This window comes from Cornus florida, unplaced genomic scaffold (genome assembly GCF_030987335.1).
Source record: "Cornus florida cultivar Cherokee Brave unplaced genomic scaffold, ASM3098733v1 CherokeeBrave_3.0.0_Hap2_Chr01, whole genome shotgun sequence".
NCBI lineage: Eukaryota > Viridiplantae > Streptophyta > Magnoliopsida > Cornales > Cornaceae > Cornus > Cornus florida.
In genome coordinates, this window is record NW_026775571.1 from 14,347,887 (window position 1) to 14,371,374 (window position 23,488).

General features: G+C 38.3%; 1 pseudogene; it reads right to left on the reverse strand.

The window, feature by feature from the left end:
* Positions 1 to 11,932: 11,932 nt before the first annotated feature.
* LOC132284162 (small nucleolar RNA R71) lies at positions 11,933 to 12,030 on the reverse strand (annotated as a pseudogene).
* Between the last annotated feature and the right edge of the window lie 11,458 nt (positions 12,031 to 23,488).

Sequence of the window (23,488 nt, forward strand, 5' to 3'; positions counted from 1 at the left end):
TCGAGACCCATAAGCCACTACTCTACCATCCTGCATCAACACATATCCCAACCCGTCACGTGAAGCATCACAATAGATCACATAACCCAAGCCACGCTCAGGTATCACCAACACTGGAGCTGTAGTTAATCTCGTCTTCAACTCCTGAAAAGATAAATCACAGGCCTCATTCTAGACAAACTTGACCCCTACAGCTCATCAAGTCCATGAATGCCGATGAACACCTGGCGTGCACCACATGGTGCAACACCTGGCGTCCACAAACTTGACCCCTTTTTGTGGTGCACGCCAGGTGTTCGCTGAAATTCCTCAACCAAGTCCACCTCTCTAAATGTCTTGTGCCGGTCTTTCTCGCCCTCCTAGACCCTCTGCGGGTGCCCGTGCTGTCAATCGTGAGCGACCATGTGATCCTTGGGATCGCAAACAACTCAACTACGAGCTTTCTTTTCCGCTCACGGATGCCTTTGACATTCTACCCACTACTTCGTGGGCTGTAGCCGAATTGACTAACCGGCGTCTGCAGCACATTTGCGCGCCCCTGCCAGGGTTGCCTACCCCCGTGTAGTGCGCCTCTTCTACCAGAATCTCCAATGCCCTGAAGAGCCACCCATTTCTCTCACTACATCCATTGATGGCACCACCTATGCTTTCACTATGACTGACATCATTCAGGTTTCTGGTTGCCCCATTGAGTGCCCCGATGACATTGTCAATCATGAGAATCTCCCTTTATATGAGGAGCCGGATACATTAACTGTGGAGCAGATTATCACTGCCATTTGTAATATTGACGATCCTAATAGGCTCCGGTCTTTTATCCGCAAAACCAATCTTCCGAAATGCCTCTGGTTCATTGACACTGTTTTCAAGCACAATGTCTGCCCTTTGGTGCATAGCACCGAGCGTAGGGGCCTCATTTTGCAAGCCTTATATGCCATGGACCAAGGCCAATGGTTTTCCATCCCGGAGCTCATTTGGACAATATTTATGAAGTTTTGGCATGACGCTCATAATGCACGGGCTCCGCGAGTTGAAAATCGGAAATTGCCTTTGCCGTTTTTCATCACTCAGCTCCTAAAGCATAAGGGTTTCATTGTTCCTCCCCATGAACCAAAAGGCGAAAAGATTAAAACTTTTACCAAGCGCCCGTGAATCAATGTTCTTAGTCATTCTAGTACCCCTCAGCCTGCTGCCCCCCTGTTCATCCAAGCTCCACCTCCTCCTTTTTCTGAGGATGCTTCCACGGCAGCAGCCGCTGCAAGGGTAGAGCCTCCGGTCGCCTCTCAGCAAGACCAGGCTTTCATCCGGGCTAGCATTGCCGGTCTTCATGAGCGGATGGATCGTTTTGAAAATTCTTTGTCCGCATACACTCAGACTATGTGTGAGACTTCTTCCCGTGCCGAAGAAGATCGTCGTCTTGCTGTTAAAGACCGCCGTGTCGCAGCTGAGGAACGTCGTTTGGCTTTCGCCGAACAGCGTAAGACTCAATCTCTCCTCCATTCCATCCTTGCCCGTTTACCCTCTGGCCCGTAGCTTGTTGCGAGTGTTGGACCTTATCTTTTTGTTTATATGTAAATATTTCTCTTGTATCTTTTGTTTTACTTTTGAACTTTTAGAATTTGCTATGTATAGGTTGCTCTAGTAGACATGATCTATGTACAGCTCTTTTGTAATCATGTAAACTTCCTTTTGAATGCAAATTCTCTCTTTTCTGTTAACTTTTTGTTCATTATTTTTTTTTTGTTTTATGCTTGTGCTATTAATGCTTTTTGTAGTTGTCTCTCTCTGTTTTTCATGATGCTCTCCAGGTTGCACAGTCCAATTCAAGTTTGGGGGTTCTTCTCACCATGCCGTTTCCTCCCCCTGGGTATTTTTGTTCCTTTTTATACTCTTTGTCATTTTTGTCTTTAACTTACATTCATGTCCCACATTAAGGACACTGTGTCGTTCAAGTTTGGGGGTGCATCAAAGCATTCTTGGCATAGTTTTGGTATCATATTTTTGTAAAGCAATGATAGTGTAACTTGGAACTTGTTGGAGACAAAGCATATGTTTAATACCTTGTGTATAGAAGCAATTGAGAATTTTTGAAAATAAAGAAATTTGAATTTGAAGTAATCATACAAAATACAATGTAGTCTGTATAAATGCCTCAATTAGATTCTTGCTGGATTTACACTCTTATAAGCTTCACAATGCACAGATGCACATTGGAAACTTAACTGTGAGGCATGCAACTTGATTAACCTTGACCTTGACCTAGTTAATCTGATTTGATGAACCTGATAGATGAATATCTTTGGCATGATATAAGTTCTTTAGCTAAAAAAAAAAAAAAAAAATGAAGATGAGAAAGAAAGAAAATAATGACCAGTTGAAGTTCGTAGCCTTTCCAACTCGAGCTATTAAGCCCTATGGAGTGTCTCTACACTTAACACCCTAAAGCTGTCTGGTTTGGGAGTTGTTGGCCTAACGCTTGCTACATGGGTTGGTTAGAAAGCGTAAAGGACTTAAACATTGCACGGTCATTCAAAAAAAATGTGTGTAATAAACATGGTTTGTTGGAATTCGTAGCCTTTCCAACTTGAGCTATTAAGCCCTACGAGTGTCTTTACACTTAGCACCCTAAAGCCGTCTGGTTTGGGAGTTATTGGCCTAACGCTCGCTACATAGGTTGGTTAGAAAGCTTAAAGGATTTCAACACTGCACAACCATTTTATGTTTCACTTTTCAGTTTTAATAAATTCTTAACAAGCAACAAAAGTTTTCTTGAAAATAAAATCATGCCTTAGGGACTTCATGTAAAGGGGAATTCATTGATTTGAAAACTTGTGCCTTGGAATTGGAAAAGAAAGTAAAAGCCGGATATTGAAAATTCAATTCACTTTCACTGGAGTTTGAGTTATTTCCATTTAAGAGATGACAATTGAATTATTTATATGGACTATGATGTTGATGCATGCATGTTGAACTGGTTTTTGCCAATTTTTGTATCAATGCTTCATATATACAAGGTAGTCTTCCCATTAATCTCGTCTCCAGCTCTTTATCTGTTTCAAGTTGTATTTGAGCTATGTTTATATTTATTTTTGCCATGGTGGATATTTTTGTAATAGCATTCCCATGTTTTTCATTCCATTGAGCTTTGCATTTTGGTTTTGCTAAGGGACTAGCAAAATGTAAGTTTGGGGGTGTGATAAGCGCTGAATACTATATATTCAAGCGCCCTAAATTACATTAACAAAGTCCATTAATTGATTATTTTATGTAGATTAACTCCATTTGCATGTTTTTGTACATTTTTAGGTTAAAGTGCAAAAAGGAAGCAAAAATGATGCCTTGTGGAATTTTGAACAAAAAGGGTGCCAATTCTGAAATTCTGGCAGCAGTAGAACCTGACTTTTGTCGCCATTTTTAACCTAGCAAACTCAAGTACTAGACTTCCATCATAGCATGAAAGATTTAGAACTCTGAATCCGCTTTCCAAATCTTCAAGCGGTTTGTCATTCGGAGTTCGGAGCAGAGAGTTATGATCTTCTTAACAGAGGTGCGCAGAACTGCCTGGCAGCACTAAAGTACTGCCTTTCTCCCCATTTTCGACCAACCAGACTTGAGAATTGGGTCTTCATCAAAACATGAAGTTTTTAAAGCTCTAAATCAGCTCTCCAAATATTCAAACAGATCATCATTCGGAGTTTAGAGCACAAAGTTATGGTTATTCTTCCACAGTGGGTCAGAGATGGGCAAGAATTGCATGTTGCTCATTACACCAATTTAGAGTGCTCGAGACCACCCTTCGAGTGCTCGAAATTCTGGCAGATTGCACTCGGAAATGGCTCAATTTCAGCCACTTGCACATTGGTTTCCTCAATGCCATCTTCCTTCTTTATGAAGTGGTTGGAGGTGTTCCTTGGAGGAGAGGGAGTCTTGACTTGAGCTTGATAAGAGAGATGGAGGACCACACAAAATCATTAACCTTCATTCTACAAGATTAGAGGAGAGAGAAGAGAGCAAGGAAGAGAGTGTTCTTGAGTGCTACAGTAGAGCTCAAAAATGAAGTGGTATTCTTCTTCTTCTTCTTCCATTTTTGTATCAATGGAGAGCTAAACCTCCATCTAGGGAGGTGATGAAGCCTCCTCTTTTGATCATGTTCTAGATTAGGCTATACTTTTGGGGACTATAATGTATAATGTATGGAAGTTTCATAGTCTAAGAGCATATTCCTTCTTGTAATGAATTTTAATGTGTAAATGGTTGATGTAAGTTCATTGTCATATCTTTGATGATTCTTGGATCAATCTTATTGCTTTTATTTTCATAGTGACAATGAAAATATAGACTATGAATGTTTTTCAAGGCATGTTGATTTTGAAACTTGATATTCCATTGCTTAGGTACCTCCTTTGATGGTTTATACTTGATTCCTACCTTCATGTGCTTCACCATTTGATTGAAAGTTTGATGGTCTTTTGCTTGAGATAGTGTATTTGATTCTACACCTTAGTTTAAGTAGTTCAACTATGGTAGCTTTTGATGGATCATTCTTGTTTTGATTAAGTGAACTTCCTGATGATTATTAAGCAACGGAGTTGCTTCATATATCTTGACCATTGCATATATGCTATTTATCCCCAAATTTAGACCTAATCTAGCATGTACTTAGGGTGTAGTGTGGATTCATCTCCCTAGTCTTTTCTACTTGTATCTCACTTCTTCAATTTCATTGCAATCTATTGTTTTATGCATTTTAATTTCTTAGTTTAGTGACAAACACACAAACCTTTATAAACCCCTCATCACTCTAAAATGACTTTAGATACTTAGGTTGCCTTAAGACTAGCGCAGTCCCAGTGGTTCGACTTACCCGTCTAATAGCCCTATTTTACAATGATTCGTGCTATTGCGAAGGTTGATGTATGATTGACCAACCGATCAACAACAAGTTTAAATCTTCAAGGAATAGCAACTTGAAATTTAAAGAGTGAAATCAACCAATGTGGAAACTCGGATATCGCCCGGATTAAAACCGCACTCTTGAGATCACTTTAGGGCTACTAAGCCATGGGTACCTTTCCCCTAGTGCGCACTATAGTTGTAGGAGGACATTCCCCCGTACTAGAACCAAGTCCTCGCCATACCAATTCTTGATTGATATCCCAAGTCCCAAAATTAACAAGTTGTGCAAGTCAAGATTGTATCAAATACAATAAATACATTAACCATGTTTCATACACAACCAAGATTTTGGAACATACAAGTCATGCCCTGAGTTCATCAACTATAATGGCATGTGAAATGTCAAGAAATCATAGTATGCATCTATATACATTATAACCAAGGTACATAGCATAAGGATTCCATTGAAGTAGATATACCACAAGTATAAGATACATGATTCAAGTAATTACTAAGCAACACATGAGTAATTAAAATCATTTTAAGACAAACGTACTAGTTCAGTAAACATATTAATGAAGTTATGATACTAGGGGTCATGATTAAACTGATGGGAGCATAAAAAGGGAACTTAATCTACTCAAGGGATCAAGTTATCAAGATTACAAGGTAAGTCCAAGTGTTCTACAACAAGGCATGTCAAGGATCATGTCAAGGACAAGTCTAAGATCAAGTTATTAGTTCATTTCATACAAGATTCAACCATGTGAATTTAGTTCTATACAAAGGAATTAATTAAATATAAGTTTCAAAACTTATCCGGTTATTCTTGATTTGACACATGTGAAGGAATTTGTCAAGAAGATCATGAATACCAAGTTAGAAACTTAATCAAGTTCAAAGAATCATTGAGTATGTGTTAATTAATCCTTTTAATTAAAAACTCTAGATTTTGGAATTCATCCAATTGCTCTCAAGTTAATGTATAATATACAACATGTCAAGACTTGATTTAAAAACACGATACAAGTGAATTACATGCAAGATACGGCCATGAGTATTAAACTTTAATACTAGAAAATTAATAAATGAAAGGTTTCAAAACCTAATAAAATATTCTAGATTAAATATATGTAAAACTATATGACATGTATATCATGAATATCAAGTCGGAAATCAAATGGAGTGAATAGTACACTCGGAATAAATTAATTAATCAATTAATTAAATATTCTCTAGATTTTAAAACATCTCCGATTACTCTCGAATTTACCTATGTTGAAGAGCATGCTAGGGCCTAATATAATATGCTAACACACATCAATTTCAAGTTAGTTAAGGCCACATGAATTAATATTTTATTCTAGTAAAATATTAAATAAAATCTTCGTTACTTGTCCAATTTCTCTCAATTTAATATATGTTAATCTACATACCAAGGGGTAATATTCTATCATGCCACATGTTTAAACAAGGCTATGGGCAGCCAGGAAAATCAAATCACATGCTAGAAAATAAATAATTAAAATCTCTAAATTTAATATCCAAGCATGTAAACAAGTATCATAAGCATAACAAGCATGCTATATAACAAGAAAACAACCTAGAACACCCCCTACCTCAATTTGAGATGAAAACCCCAAATCCCCACCGGAAGAAAAGTGTTCCGAATCCGCCGAAATCGAAGGGTTTTGACGGGGACAACATGATCTACATGAATCCGAAGGAAGCCCCATGAAAATCACAACTTGACCTCAAACCCAAACTCAGGAAATGGTCATAAATGAGTTCTAATAAGGGGGAATGATAGAACACGTCGAGAGGAACAAAAAACGTGAAAGCCGAAGACTTTTCACTTAGGAAAAGTAAATCAAAGGAGGATAGAGAAGGTGGCAGCTCCATGGGCATCTATGGCTGCTTCAAGTCGTGCAAGGAGAGTGGGGAAGATGAAACATAAAATATTTCACCCCCCTTTTAAAGAAATCTCAAAAACTGCCCCGAACGGGCCTCGCCGGGTCCGAAAAGTGAAATTTGAGCAAACGCGCTCAAATAGAAAAACTCTATGAACGAAAAAGATTCAAAATGAGAAAATATGAACAACGGAAGAAACGGCGTCAAAAACTGAGTCCTGAACAAAAAGTTATGCCCCGAACAAGTTTATCGGCAACCGGGTCCAGAAACTCTAAAACTGGAGAAAACGACCAGAACGGAATCTAAGAGTCCACGACTCAACAAAATGTGAAAATGAATCCCGTACAAGGATCCAGGCTCCAGACGAGGCATTTTGCAATAACTTTCGTTAATTGCACAATGGCCCCTGCAAAAAAGGTTAACTGCGAAACTACCCCAGAATGAAAATATCTTCCAAAAGATATTTTCTTAGATGCCCTTGAAATAAAATATCTTTAAAAGATATTTACAAAAAACACCCCAAGAAAAGAAAAAGATTCTTAAGAATTGTGCATCCATGCCCCTATGGACACCGGGAGCAACCAGAGTACTTTCTTGCAAAAGTAAAGATACGTATTTCGAGAAAACCACTGAAGATGAAGACATGTGAAGTCAAAAACCAACTCCGGGCATGAAAAGTGAGGTTGTGCCAAAAACTGGCAAACGGGGAAAAGACAGAATAGGGAAAAGGACAAAAGTGAATAGTGTCCCGAAAAATGAAAATGCGGAAATGACTCGGTCCTCAAAGGAAGTTGTCAATCCATACGAAAGAGTCTCAGAAGCCAATTCTGAGCACTCGAGATGACACTAAATGACAAGAAACAGATCTCAGAAAAGATAATTATCCGTAAAATTTTAGGAAAAAAGGAAAGGGAGTCAAATAACCGGGTCATTACACATGATATATAAATAGTTTCATAAATGGTTCATAGTCGGTAATTATGGATGGACTCATAATTAATTAAGACTTGAATAGGATCCGCGTTAGGTTGAGATATATTGCGAGAGTCGTCATATGTAATTGCTCCCTATCACTGTCATGGCATTTGACTCTTAAGCATGAGAGAAATATAGACTCTTTTATTAATTAGTAATTACTTTGATTTGTTCGGCGGAATCTTCGGAATCCTTAAACCGGTACTTTGGATAATTATGTAATTAATAGTTAGAGGGTTATATTTTCAATATTTGCATCATTACTACTTGTATTTATTTTGTATTGATTATGGTTGATCACAAAGTAAATTCGAAGACCTTCGTGTGTTTTTAAACAAAATAATTTATTATATATTTATTTATTTAAATTATTATTTTTGTCAAACAAATGTTTTATTGTGATCGAGCCAGAAATAATCAAAGGTACCAAAATAAATATATCAATTAAGTAGTTGGATTGATGGCTTTATTTATCCGATAGCTAATTATGCATAGAGGGGTCAAAGTGCAACATTGGCTTAGAGGTTATTTATTATTTAATTGGAGTTCAATTAATTTTTTTTAGTGGAGTAGAAATTAATTAATGAATTAATTTAATTGGGTTTATGAATCAGGCCGATTATTAATTCATTGTAGCCAAGAAAATAATAATCCCAATAGGATTCTCACTCATAGCCCAACTTGATATTGGAATCCTATTAGATTTGAGATATGTGAATTAGAGGTGGAGAAGAATTTATTATTTCTTTTCCTTATTTTTATGTTGCATATATATACATGGTTTCATGTATATTTTAGGGAAGACTTTTGGAAGAAAAGAAAAATGAATATATTTTCTCTCTGTAGAATTCTAGGGTTCATGTTCTCATCTAATGGAGGCTCCTACAAGCCTATTTTTCCAAGGTCATTCATGGAGGCTTATGAGTAATTCATAAAGGCAAAAGCATCATTTATTCAAACCTTTGATGTAAGTATTCAATCCCTAAATTGAATGATACATCATATTTTATTTTTGCATAAAACTTGTCTCTATGTGATGAATCAAGATCTATTGATGAGCACTGAAAAAGTGTGTATTTAAACCCCTTAAGCTCGAGTATTCTAAGACCTTTATCAATCTTATTTTCTCGTTTTAGACTAATTTCATGTTATTGCTCTTTTCAGGTGCTTATCCCAAAAATAAGTTAATTCAGCCAAATAAGAGCTTAAAAGAAGTTATTTCAAGCTGAATGGAAGAAAGGAGCAAAATGAAGCAAAGTGTGGAAAATCAGCATGTTCGATTGATCTCAACATTCCTTCGATCGATCAGAGCAAGATCGATCTGGACACTTTAAGATGGATCCAAGCAATTATCCTTATCCAAAAGATTTCACCATGTTTGATCGATTCAATCTTTCTTAAATCGATCGAAAATATTCGATCTTATCCACACCTACCACCCCACCTACCATTTTTGTCTCTTTCCCAAAATATCCCAAAATATCTCAGAAATTTGTCTTTATTCAAAAAGGCGCCGCCAAGGATGATCAATCTCTGTAGCATTCGATGGATCTCACCAATGTTCGATCAATCTTGACACAGTTCGATTGATCGAACCTCCTCAAGTCCGAAGTAAAATAAATTCCAGCTCATTAAAAGTTGGCTTATGGTGCAATCATTGCAAGGACCCTAGTGCACAAATCCAAACCATTGGGTGTGACACTTGAGCCTCCTATATAAGGATTTGGAGCCATTTTAAGAACATATCATCTAATATCTAAAGATATAACATATCATCTATCTTGGAGAGGAGGCTAGAGACTAGAGACCTTTCACACATCTCTGGGAGTTCTTCCATTCTTCTAGGGTTTCCATCAAGAATGAGGTCATTCCTACGATGGAGATAGTCCTTGAGGGTTGGATGACTACTTCAATGAGTGGCTAGACATCTACTTGGGGCTAGAGTAGCCCCTAAGTTTGCTTCCTAGACTTAGTGCTTTGTATATTTTTGGGGATTTACTTGTAATAAATATTTTGATCTTGGATTTATATATATATCTTGTGGTTTCTACTTGATGTGTATGGATTAATGCTTCCAAATGATTATCTATTTCTACTCATATGTCTATGTATGCTAGAATGGCTGATTCATGCGTTTCGCTTTAGAGTTAATGGAATTTATGTATATCTATGTGTATGGATGAAGTTAATCTAGTGATGATCAAAACATAGTACTTAATTAAATACTTTTGCAATTTATTTGATGGTTCACACTTGTTTCTTGATGGATTGTGCCACACTTTGAGCTTACTTAGTTTAATTTCTATGTCTTTAGTGTAGATGTAGTGTAGTTGCTTTAGATTCATAGATAGGTGGACAATCTATTCGTGTTCCTTGGTGATCCATACTTATGAATGCAAAGGGTGTATGTTTCTAGATAGTTGTGTGTGCATAAATTATGGTTTCATTGAATGGATTTTGATCTCATTTGATAGGTTGTGCTTTCCATTTAATTGGCTAGATAATCTATACTTATTTACTATCCATACCTAGTTTCAATTAATGTCACACACACACACACAAGTTACAATTCAATTTCCCCATTGGTATACAATTGCTAGTGTCTAGTGAAGTCAAGCTTAGTGGTGAGCTCTAGTATCCCAAGTCCTCTCCTCCATATATTTTACCTACTTTCTAAATTGTTACCTCTTACTTGCTTTAATTTCAATTGCATTGTAGTTTAATCAACCAAACAAATCATCTTTTGATCACTCGACCTACTAACCTTATACATTGTTTCCATTGCAAACACGCCCACAATCCCTTGGGATGATCCCTACTCACCCTAGCTATATTTTTAGTTAGAGGTAGTAGTGGCTTTTATAAATCTAAAACTTGGCCACATTGCCCACTCACACTCTTTTGCACATTTTTAGACATTAGTGTGGCGACACACCAAGTTTTTGGCGCCGTTACCGGGGATTGAATTGGCAACGCTGTATTTCTTTGGAAACAAATAGGAATTAGTACTCTTTTGATCGTGTCTTTACTTTATTTTATTTTTGCTACTTATTTGATTAGGTGAATTGAGCAAGGAAATCGAGCAAAGGAAGCAAGGAAGTCAAGTGAAGCTAAGCAAAAGCAAAAAGGGATTAAAATCTAAAAATTTGTAAAGCATAGCAAGTCTTGAAACTTGAAAGTTGAATTGAAGTTGCTTAAGGACCCTTTGTGAGATCTTTCTAACTCAATCTCTAGTTAAATCGTCAACTCGCTTGTTGGAAAGTTCTTAAATTCTTAGATAGATCGTGAGCTCGCATGGAGGCAATTTACTTTTCTTTGCATATTGTTCAAGTATGGGAGTATGGGACCAATGTATGTGGAGAATATTTGTTGATTAATTTGTTGTGGGGGCGAAGTGATTGCTATTTACTTGTTATTGTTTTGCTAATGCATGCATGGTCATAGGTCGTTGAATCCTATTCTTATCCCTCCTAATTTGCATCCTGAATCGGTTGTTCGTAATCCTAGGGGAAGAAGTAGTTCTCATCACTCCATTTCATCAATGGAGGAGCAACACGACGACCGTGTAGAGGACCTTGGTTACATAGACCAACAAGGTATTCTCCACCTTAATATGCATCATGTCAACATTCAAGTACCATTAGGCATGCCTAGACCATTCATTCCACCACAACAACAAGGCCAAGTTCCATTGCGAACGCCTCGGCCAATTTTTGCTCCACAACCTCCTATTATGCAAGGCAACCAAGGTGTTCGAGTAGCACCACCGGTTGTGAATCCTCCCATTACTTTAAGAGACCATTATGTGCCTACTGAATATAATGCACCCACTTGCATTAAATTTCCCCCATTTAGAGCACATCACTATGAGATTAAACCGTAAACCATTCAAATGCTTCCTAACTATCATGGACTTCCAAGTGAAGAACCTTACAAGCATTTGGATGAGTTTCTTGAAGTGTGCTCCACCGTAAAATACACGGACATACCAGAAGAAATGTTAAGACTTTAACTTTTTCCTTTTAGCCTTAAGGACAAGGCAAAATATTGGTTTAACAATCTTAGACCTTTTTCGATAACTTCTTGGGCAAAAATTCGACAACAGTTCTTGAAGAAGTACTATCTGGTTTCAAAGACCAATGCTATGAGAACTTTCATTCGTGAATTTTCTCAAGGGGATAGGGAAATGTTTCATGAGGCATGGGAAAGGTTTAATGACTTGCTTAGGAAGTGCCCACATCATGACATACCTAAGTGGCAACTAGTTCAATATTTCTTTAAAAGTTTACCGAAGGGTATGGTTGATGCATCTATGGATGGGTCTTATCTTGATAAGTATGAGGATAATGTGTGGCAATTGTATAAAAGTATGAGTGAGAATTCAACGCATAGATCTTTATCCTCTAAAAATGGTAGAAATCTAGGTGGAAGGAAGAATGCCGGCTTATATCAAGTTGACAATTTCAATGACATAGTCGTCGAGATGAAATCCTTATCTCAAAGGTTTGATCAATTCTTGATCAACCAAACTTCGGTGAATCAAATGTCTTCCTCCCCTAACCATTCTCATCGTGCATCTAATAAAATGACTTGTTCAAGTGTTTTACATTCTACTTCCAATTGTCCTCGTGGACATGTGCCAAGTGAAAACCATGAGTAAGTCAATGCTACATTTGTCAACCAATGGAATAATCCCTATGGCACTCATTACAATTCAAGTTGGAGGAACCATCCAAACTTCTCTTGGAAAAGCCAAGGGGAAGGCTCAAACCCTCCCCAAGGTGGTTTTCAAGGAAAGTATGTTCCACCTCTAATGCAAGGCCAAGGTTCCCAAGGTTATAGATCTTCTTTTCAATCATCACATGGAAATCAATTTTCAAATTCTCATTTCCCTAACCAATCATCGTATTCCCAAGGAAATTCTAGGAGTCCCGCTTTTGAAGAAAAAGTGTTGACCACTCTAAGCACTCTAGAGGCGAACACTCAATTTCTTCATTCTTATTCTTAATCTATTACTAAGCTAAAAACCCAAGTCAGGCAAATAGCTAGTACTTTAAATGCTAGAGAGAAAAGGGAAGATGCCTTTAAATGCCCCACCAAAGCAACAATGTGTTATGGAGACTCATTCCTCATCGGAATGTCACACAATCAAACATGTCAATACGGTGACAACCTTAAGAAGTGGGAGAATTGTGGACAACCAAGTGAGTATGTCCAATGAAGAGAGTGAACCGGTGCAACCCAAAGTAGGCACCCATCCCGTTTCACATTTTATTCCTCCTTCATTACATATGCATGATTATGTTGAGAAAGTTGTCAAAAATGATTTGAAAAATGAATTAAATAATAATTTGAAAAAAGATTTGAAAACTTCTTATGTTGAAGATTCTTCAAAGAAAGATTTTGAAAAGCTTTTGAGCTTAAAGCTCCATTTTCGGATGCCTTGAAAGTCCATTTCTCTTGAAAAGCAAAAGTCCAAGACCATTGAAATCATTGATGTGTTTAGGCAATGAAGATTAATCTTCCACATTTGGATGCAATTAAGCAAATTCTGGCTTATACCAAGTTCTTAAAAGATCTTTGCACCCAAAAGAGGAAGAACAAGAGCCAAGCACCAAGGAAAGTGGTCTTAACCGAGCAAGTGAGCTCCATTTTGTAACATAACACTCTCCCAAAGTTTAAGGACCCCGGTTCACCTACTACTTCTTGCATCATTGGTGACCATGTCATTAATCGGGCTCTTCTAGATTTAGGAGAAAATGTCAACCTTCTTCCATATTAAGTATATGTTAAATTGGGCTTAGCAGACTTAAAACCGACGTCCGAAGTTTTGCAACTTGCTGACAGATCCATCAAAAAGCCCCAGGGTATCATTGAGGATGTTTTGATCAAGATTGATAAGTTCTTCTTCCCCGTTGATTTCGTTGTCATTGACACGGAACCGGTTCCGAATCCTAAAAGCCAAATTCCCGTTATCCTTGGCTATCCCTTCTTGGCAACCGCAAATGCCAACATCAATTGTAAGACGGGGATACTAAAAATGTCATTTGGGCATATGAAAGTAAAGTTGAACATTTTTAATCCAACCCCGAATTCAATGGACAAACATGAAGAAGTGTGTGTTGTAGAAAGGTGTCTTAAAAATGAACTTGATAAAATTGAGTCTTTGCTTGGAAGTGGAAGTTCTAAGAGTTCATCTTCAAACTTGAATTCAAGAATTGTGGTTTCAAAACCTTGTGTTGAAAGGGCATGGAAGCCTAAGAGTTGCATAGACCAAGGACCATCAATGTCTTTTAAATCAAATCCAACAAGTTCTCTAGAGAACCATTTATTGGGTAGGGTTCAAAGTGGTTTTCACCCCAGAGGGGATGCATAACAAGATATTTGATCTGGGCTGAAAGAGCCTAATGTCTTGTTAGAGACGTTAAAAACTAGTAATGCTTCGTAGGGTTTACAACCTTATTCCTCCCTCATTTCTATTTTACCTTTCATTTCTTACGTCGTATAGATATATTCTAGGTTTATACACATGGCTAGGAACTGTGATTGAGAATGCATGCACTTTCCTTCTGAAAATAGGCATTTTGCACTTGTTCGATCGATCTCAAAAGAAGTTTGATCGATCAAACATTCATCTCTGCATCCAATCATCTTTTAGTCCCATCAATCGAGAATTTTCTGCATATTTCAGTTCTCTGTGTATCGAGCGAACTTCAGTTCAGATCGATCTGAGTGCTCCAAGATCGATCAAAATTTCCCTCAGATCGATCTTCATTCTATACTTTTCAAATTTCTCACAGCAGTTTGATCGATCAAAGTTTTCTCTGATTGATCAGAGAAAGTTTGATCAAACTTAGTCCTGATCGATCTGAAAGAGATCGATCTCACTCAAGTCATGGTCGATCGAACTTCATAGATTTGCATATGCACACTTCACACACCATCTATAGTGTTCATGCTAGTTTTTTGATGCCCAATGCCTGTATTTTTCACATTAGATGCATTCCATACTTACACTATTTAGCATACTTCACTTAGTCACTGTTTATTTGGCTGCGTCATCACTTACATAGATTCATGTCGATTACTCTGAGTTGTCTATTTTACTTGACATACATGTTTCTATATACTGTGCTTCAATTCTCTATTATCTGTTACTAACTTATTTTGCAAGTGTTTCTTTTCTGTTTTGCAAGCCATGGCACGGGTTAAGACAGTTGTCCGTCGATAGTATGAGCAGAGAGTACGACAGAGAGTAGAAGAGCCCGTAGAGCGTTCTCATGCCCAAGATCCAAAGCATGTTGAGCAGCCTAAGCAGTTAGAGCAGTATAAGAAGCCAGGTCCGACTCAGTTTGACCGCACTGCCTCTCCCGCTTCTACATCTTTATCCCATTCTGATGAGGCTGAGCACATATCTTCTCCTTCTCCACCACCGGCACAGCCAGGCCAGATCAGAGATAGACCTATTTGGAATTTTAGACGCCTTTCAATGTCACATGAGTCCGTATTTGACATAGCTTTCTTCTCCCAGTCAGTCTTGACCCGGGCAGCTTTTGATGACATTAAGCAGCGCAGCATTTTAGCCATTCTGGCGCCAGTTACTTATCCTGTTTTCCCACGACTTGTTCGGATGTTCTTCCAGAACCTCCGGCCGGCCCCGGGTAATCTATCAGAGCTGCAGACTACCATCGATGGCTATCCCATCCGCATTACAGTTGATACATTGGCCACATCTTCTCAGTGCCCCCATGATTGCCCTCTAGGTCTTGATTATCCTATTCTTAGGAGGCCGTCTAATGCAGACATGGTCGTTGCCCTAACTGGCCATTATGCAGATGGTAAGACGTTCGCCACCAGGACTTATCTGCCCGATGACTTATGATTCTTTGATTCGGTCCTATACCGAAATGTATTTATGGCGGGCCATAAGATCCAAAGACGCTCAGACTTTCTCGTTGCTCTTTATACATTCTATACCGAGCACTGGTTCTCCATTCCTGTATTCTACTAGAGTTTTATGATGAAGTTGTACACAGATTACATCAGCAAGGCCAAGCCCAAGCGGGCAAAGTATCTCCCCTTAGCTCATCTTATTACTCAAATCCTCCGGGACCAGTACTACTGTGACGGCCTAAGGTTTTTCAACCCGATGCGTCAATGATGAACCGAAAATTAACCCGATAACGGATCCGAAATAAGGAAGAAAAAGATGAAACCAAAGTCTTTAGAGATATAAACCATCTCTAAGACACCAATATGACCTTCCATGAAGCCACGAAGCTTAAAGAAAACGAAAGCGGAAACAAAGGTCAAAACAGCCAAAAACCGTGAACCAAGGGGCGAAATGGTCAACTCACCATTAAAAGGAGAGAATTGACTCTAAACAAATCAAATAAGGTGAAAACAACCTAATCTAATCATTTCTCAATATTCCAAGAGGTTCTAAGAACATTGGACGAGAATCCCACGAAATGCCCCTTCTCAGTTTAAACAAAAATTGACATCCTCTCACTAAAACATCAATACCTCCCACCACAGTTGGAGTTTTAATGCATGATTGGTGTCATTGGAAAGCTTACTTCAATTTCATGAATTTAGGCTCAAGAATCACCCCATTTGGGTTAGAAACGAAGAAGTTATGGTCATTTGAAGTCGGAAGAACAGTGCTGAAACTGGATTGAAGCTACTCTCGGGATCTACCTATTTTGGTCGACCGAAATGACCCATCGGACGACCGAAATGGGCAAAATTTCAGCTAAAAACATGTGTTTAAGGCTTAGTTGGTTCAAGAGACCAAAATGAGCCATCGGTCGACCGAAATGACTCTGAAAGCTGAAAATGGCTACTAGAAAGTGAGTTTTTGATGTTCACTCAAACCCCAAAAGCCATCGGTCGACCGAAATGAAGTTTCGGACGACCGAAATGACTCGAAAAGCTGCTACCAAGCTTGAAAATGGGTCCTAGGTCCATTTCTAAAGTGGTGCAAGCATCCCACATGATCCATGCATGCTTAAAAACATTCTTTAGCCTCAAAAGAGCATCCACAACATGCTAAAACAAATGAAAACTTAAAACATGCTTTAATGTATGAATTTCTTTATAAAAACTCATAATTTATCCATAGATAGTTCAAAAGTCAAAGCTTAAGAGTTTTGTGAGATATGAGCATGCACGTAAACGTAAAATGACATTTAAGACGCGTTTCAATGGTTTGCGACCTCAAAAGATTCCAAATGCAAAATATGACCTCTCAATGGCTAAAAATGCCTAAAATTTCATAAAATGGAACTAAAATGTGAGACTTAAAATGAAATGGTGTCTGGCCCTTGGCCACACCTCAAGAATGATCGTAGAAATCCTATAAAAGAAACGAAATGAATCTCCCACACCCGATGCAAAAGTTATGAAACAATGACTTAGCATTTTTAACATTTTCATAACAAGCCTTGAAAACAAAAATGTAAAAAATTCAAGTTACATGTCATTGGCCCATGGCCTTAACTCATACATGTCAAATACATTAAAAGGAGTGTACTTAGATACATTTTACATACATGGAATCAAGGAATACAAATCTTGATACATAAGGTTACAAAAAGGGCATTTCGTGCTAACACTTGCATGAAATAGAAACTTAAAAGCTATAAGCCATCCAAGGAGCAATGACCACCACGAACCAAGTCTTTAAACCTGAAAAATGTCCCCACAATGTGGGTGAGTAACATAAAGCTACTCGTAGGAGATGAGCATGCATCGACCTAACATTTTACAATTATATCACCTTAAGGTGAAAAATGTCAAAGAGGCTTATGCCACCTAACGTCTATGTCACAATGAGACTCAGGGAGCATCCTAAGCTACTCATACAATTCAATTGAACAACGGCATACGAGTATACATGCTCAAGTACACTAAACAATGTCAAAACATGTGACACGATATACAAGCATACATTTCCAAGTATACTAAACTATATAGAGATAAGTCATGCAATGTCTAAGCATCTCTACACAAGAATGCATTTAACATGGAAAAAACTCATAAACCAAGTACACAATACAAGTACACTAAATTAATAGGATTTTGCATATGACAAGTGTACATAGCACAAATTTACTAAATGAAGTTTAACTCATGAAGCAAGTATACAAGCTCAAGTATACTAAACAGGATTCAAATTCCATGATTAACAACTTGAAATTAAATGTAAAAACAAATAGTGGAAAGACTAAGACATGTAGTCGCTAGACCAAGCAAGTATTTTATGGCAATTACGACCCACAAGGTACTACCTAGTGCGCACTTATGACTTAGAAGACTCTTGTCTTCGTACTAGAGCCAAACCCTAGCCATCACATAAAGTATGTCCTCACAAGCTTTCCAAAACCAATAAGTTCAAAACTTATACAAAATCAAATGCAAGTTACCACATTCCATGCAGAAGTAAGATTGAATTCACCCAACTCATGTCCTAGAATTCAAGTCTAAATGGCATATGACAAGTCATGTCCTCAATATGCAATTTATACACAAAGTAAGAAAATTTTACAACAATTGAGCCACATTACCACCCTAAGCCACAAGTACTAAATAGGTCACAATTTAGTATCAAGCTTTCAAGGTAAACAATTGTAATATTCTAACATGCTATATACCTACATAAGATATATTTAAACAAGCTATTCAAGATAATGACATCACATGTCATGCTAGGTCAAATTACCATCTTTAGAGACCACAAGCACAAGCCACATGTATATGCTCATAAAACATTCAATACAACATTAATATAAACCTAAGACATCCCCTACCTCAATTTGGGATGAAAACTCAAATCCCCACCAAAAGAAAAGTGCTCCAAATCCGACGATACTCCTAGGTTTTGTCGGGGACAACGCCGTGGACAAGAATCCCTAAGAAGCCCCATGAAAATCACAACTTGACCTCAAAACCAAACTCAAAATTTGGCAAAAAACGGGTTTTAATAAGGGCAAAAGATGCGCGTCATCAAGACGAACAACAAATACTATGGCATGACTATATTTTGACAAAGAAATGAAGCTCAAATGAGGAGAGAGAAGATGGCAGCCTCCCTTGGGCTGCCATGGAAGCTTCAGGTCATGCATAGGGAGTGGGGAAGATGAAAATCAAAATATCTCATCCCCCTTTTATAGAAAATCTCAAAAAGTGCCCCGAACGGGCCCTGCCGGGTCTGAAAAAGTGAAATTTGAGCAGACGTGCTCAAACGGCAAAACTCTATGAACAAAAAAGATTCAAAATGAGAAAATATGAATAACGGAAGAAACGGCGTCGAAAACCAAGTCCCGAGCAGAGAGATATGCCCAAAACAAGTTTGGCGCAAACCGAGGTCAAAAACCCTGAAACTGGAAAATATCGACCAGGAGGAAATTCTAAGAGTACATGACTCGATGAAATGTGAAAATGAATCTCGTACGAGGATACAGGCTCCAGACGAGATATTTTGCAATAACTTTCGTTAATTGCACAATGGCCCCTACAAAAGGGTTTAACTGCAAAACTACCCCTGAATGAAAATATCTTCCAAAAGATATTTTCTTAGATACCCCTAAAATAAAATATCTTCAAAAGATATTTATGAAAAATACCCCAAGAAAAGAAAATAATTCCAAAGAATTATGCATCCATGCCCATATGGACACCGGGAGCAACCAGAGTACTTTTCTGCAAAACTAAAGATATGTATTTTGTGGAAACCACTCAATATGAAGACATGTGAAGTTAAAAACCAACTCCGAACACAAGAAGTGAGGTTTTGCCAATAAAATGACAAACGGGGAAAAAGACAAAACAGAGAAAAGAACAAAATAGTGAATAGTGTCTGAAAAGTGAAAATGCGTAAATGACTCGGTCCTCAAAGGAACTGAACTTCTAAGCACTCGAGATGACACTAAGTGATGAGAAACTGAACTCATACAAGAAATTTCAACGAAAAAAAATTCATCCGTGAAATTCTAAGGAAAAAAAAAAGGAAGGAAATGACCGGGTCATTACAACCTACCCTCCTTAAAGAGATTTCATCCCTGAAATCAGGAACATTCCCAGAAGAACCAAAGAAGGACCATACACAAGGTCACACGAAAGAACAGATCATAAAGTACCTAAGGACAACTCCAAAGGTCTCAAGATCAACGAAGAGACACGAAACCATGAACCGTGAGACACAAAACCAACAAATTGACATACCAACCCAATGTCAACCACCCCAAGGAGATCAAGGCAACTACACATCGAAACAGGAACACAACCAGAAGTAACATGGCAGCACGAATACTGACTAAAACCCGCCCACAATGTACCCAAGGTGCGGTAGCATCCACAGTGTTAAGTGCCCGCCCACACTCACATTACTGGCTAGGCAATGCAAGGTAGCTTCGACGGCAACTAACCCTCGCCCACACACAACTTGTACGGTAGTATGACAGTATACAGCCCTAATTCGTCACCTGCCCCCAACAAGCTTACCCGTGAAACCTATCGATACAAATGACATCAATATCAAACAATCATTACCAAAAGTACCACGGAAACCAGGCATTTTGTGAAAGTTGAAATATGGTCCAAAGATGTCCGGCCGAACCATCCTGGCCAATCCCAAAACTTTGACAACAATGTCATAGGCACCGCTACGCTTAAGGCCTTAAATCTTCAATACTGTAAAAACTAACAATCCCAAGTCTCAAAACACCGTTGTCAACCACACCAGCCACGAATCGAAAGCCTGACTAGTCTATGCCCTTAAGCCAATGGATCGGACTTTACAAATCAAACAACATCATCATCGCCCTAGTCACCATGACTCCCTACAAGACAATGCACCCAAGAACCTCCACGTCATCCTAAAGTTGACCTACTATAAGGCTACGCCTAGGAAATCAAGACACTGGATCAAGCTCACACACATAATCCCGACAACCAAGGTCATACAACCCCAAACACAGTGTGGAATGATAAAAAATGAACTAATAAAACAATTATACATATACAAGTATACACTCACAAGTATACTAAGAAGTATCAAAATGAAAACGCAATATATATGTATGTACAAGTATACATTCACAAGTATACTAGGCAGTACTAAATCCATGGTGGGCAAGTATACAAGCTCATGTATATTAAACCAAAACAAAATGAAATAAACAATATGCAAGCATTCTAGGTACAAGTATACTAAACATAACTGAAAATCCACACGTCATACAACTAAACATATAGTGCACAAGGGCAATCAATTATGCTACCTATCACATAGGGGTCAAGCATCAGAGACATACTAAACATCACCTATGACGCTAGCATGACAAGCAGATATATCAAATGGAAAACACATCATCTATATCAGCACATAACTACCAGATAGTCACATCCCCTATACATGTTTTTAAGACATGCTCAAAACAACAAGGCATATAAACATGTAGGAAAGACTATGCAAATAATAATCCCGCAAAATCATAAGCAAGAAGGGATGAAATGCCTCTCAGAAGGACAAACTCACCGAAAGTGAATTCCCAAAACCCGGATGAGTCAAATCCCTCGCCACAAGGAAGTGAATCATCTCCTAGAATGAACATTAAGGTCCCTGAAACAAAGAGTCTACAAATCTTTCCCAAGACTGGCTCAAACCCAAGGTGGAATCCGAACGCCACACAAAACAAACAAGGATATAATAGATAGTCCCAATACTAACCATAACAAGACACCAATAAGAGAACTCAACTCAAGAAGCCAATGAGTTCGATGAGAACTCTACGGGATCCTATCGGTACCCTAAACACAAAATCCCAAGTCTCCAAGAACGAGGGAGAGCAGTTAATTGCACTAATGCAATTAGTTACACGAAACCACTCACACCCTAACCTTAGCTCGTAAGATCTATCCAAGGCAAGACAAAAAGAACCTAGGTTAACATACCTATCAAATCTCCAACCATCACTCTAAGAAGAAGAAACGCAAGGACTTCGCCATTGAGGCTCACGAAGACAAAACTCCCAATCCCCAAGGAAGGACTCGAGTCAACCCGACCCGTCGTCCCATGATGTTAAAAACAAGACCCCAATGACATCATCATATCAAGGTCACCACGAAACTCCAAGAGATGATGCCCTAGCATCAATCTCAACCAACCAAGTTGGAACAACCCACAATGCCTAAACAAGACATAAAAGTAAGCAGTTAACACAGAATACAACAATGGACTACATACTCACGCAAGTAGTAAAAGATCATATAAAGCATATCAATGTATACATCATACAATCATGCTAAGAATAAAAAGTACATACAATATGCTAAAGTAGGCAAGCATAACCAACATGCTAGGCAAACAAGCGTCAGTCAATATGCTAAAACAGACAAGCATATACAGTGCATTGAGGCCGAAAAACATATACAATATGCTAAGGCAGACAAGTACATACAATAATCTAAAACTTCCAAGTATATACAATGTACTAAAGTAAACAAGCATATGTATCATGCTGAGACTATTAAAGTAAACTTCTAAACATACGTCCATATAAGCACGTAAACATGTTATCAAGAAGCAACTAAACACCTAGAGCATGGCAACACAAGCATGATATGCACCCAAAAGCCGTCGTCCTAAGGTTTTCGAACCTAGGAACTCTGATACCACTTGTGACGGCCCAAGGTTTTTCAACCCGATGCGTCAGTGATGAATCGAAAGTTGACCCGGTAACGGATCCGAAATGCGGAAGCAAAAGATGAAACCAAAGTCTTTAGAGATATAAACCATCTCTAAGACACCAATGTGACCTTCCATGAAGCCACGAAGCTCAAAGAGGACGAAAGCGGAAACAAAGGTCAAAATGGCCAAAAACCGTGAACCAAGGGGCGAAATGGTCAACTCACCATTAAAAGGAGAGACTTGACTCTAAACAAGTAAAATAAGGTGAAAAAAACCTAATCTAATCATTTCACAATATTCCAAGAGGTTCTAAGAACATTGGACGAGAATCCCACGAAATGCCCCTTCCCGGTTTAAACAAAAACTGACATCCTCTCACTAAAACATGAATACCTCCCACCACAGTTGGATTTTTAATGCATGGTTGGTTTCATTGCAAAGCTTACTTCAAGCTCATAAATTTAGGCTCAAGAATCACCCCATTTGGGTTAGAAACGAAGAAGTTATGGTCATTTGAAGTCGGAAGAATAGTGCTGAAACTGGACTGAAGCTACTCTCGGGATCTACCTATTTCGGTCGACCGAAATGACCCATCGGAGGACCAAAATGGACAAAATTTCAGCTAAAAACATGTTTTTAAGGCTTGGTTGGTTCAAGAGACCAAAATGAGCCATTGGTCGACCGAAATGAGCCATCGATCGACTGAAATGACTCTGAAAGCTGAAAATGGCTACTGGAAAGTGAGTTTTTGATGTTCACTCAAACACCAAAAGCCATCAGTCGACCAAAATGAAGTTTCGGACGACCGAAATGACTCGAAAAGCTGCTACCAAGCTTGAAGAAGGGTCCTAGGTCCATTTCTAAAGTGGTGCAAGCATCCCACATGATCCATGCATGCTTAAAAACATTCCTTACCCTCAAAAGAGCATCCACAACATGTTAAAACAAATGAAAACTTAAAACATGCTTTAATGCATGAATTTCTTTATAAAAACTCATAATTTATCCATATAT